This window comes from Penaeus monodon, chromosome 22 (assembly GCF_015228065.2).
Source record: "Penaeus monodon isolate SGIC_2016 chromosome 22, NSTDA_Pmon_1, whole genome shotgun sequence".
NCBI lineage: Eukaryota > Metazoa > Arthropoda > Malacostraca > Decapoda > Penaeidae > Penaeus > Penaeus monodon.
In genome coordinates this window covers 32,933,285-32,933,893 of record NC_051407.1, presented here as the reverse complement: position 1 = coordinate 32,933,893, position 609 = coordinate 32,933,285, and positions in this window count along the sequence as shown.

Below are 609 nucleotides of genomic sequence, written 5' to 3'. Positions count from 1 at the left end.
GAGCGCGAAGGAGGCCGTCAACGCCCCTTCTCCCGCCCACGACAACAAACATGCTCACTAAAATCCAGCGTCCACGCCCCCGCGACCCCCCCGCCATCTTCGTCTCCCACCCCGTCGGGAGGCCCATGAGCCGCCCCTACCCATGCCCCCACACCCCGCCTTTTACTCCTCCCGGAGCCTAATCCCAACCTCCGCGCCCATCCCATCCCTCCGCCACCTCCTCCCCTCCCCCACCAATCCCACCTACCTTCACCTCACACCCACCCCACCTCCTCTCCCCCTTCACCTGCCCACCCCACCTCCTCTCCCCCTTCACCTGCCCACCCCACCTCCTCACCCCCTTCACCTGCCACCCACTCCTCTACCCCTTCCTGCCACCCACCTCCTCACCCCCTTCACCTGCCCACCCTACCTCCTCACCCCCTTCACCTGCCCACCCCTCCCTCCCACCCCAACCCCCCGCCCCGGTCCCGACGCCCACCTTCCCCCGAAGTATCTCTTAACGTCACGGTTACCGCGGGCGCGCCTTCACAACCAGCACTTAGACGCACGGAAAGAGCGGAGGGGGAAGTCGCCGCCGCTGCCGCCTCGCCACCTCTCCCAAAGGGC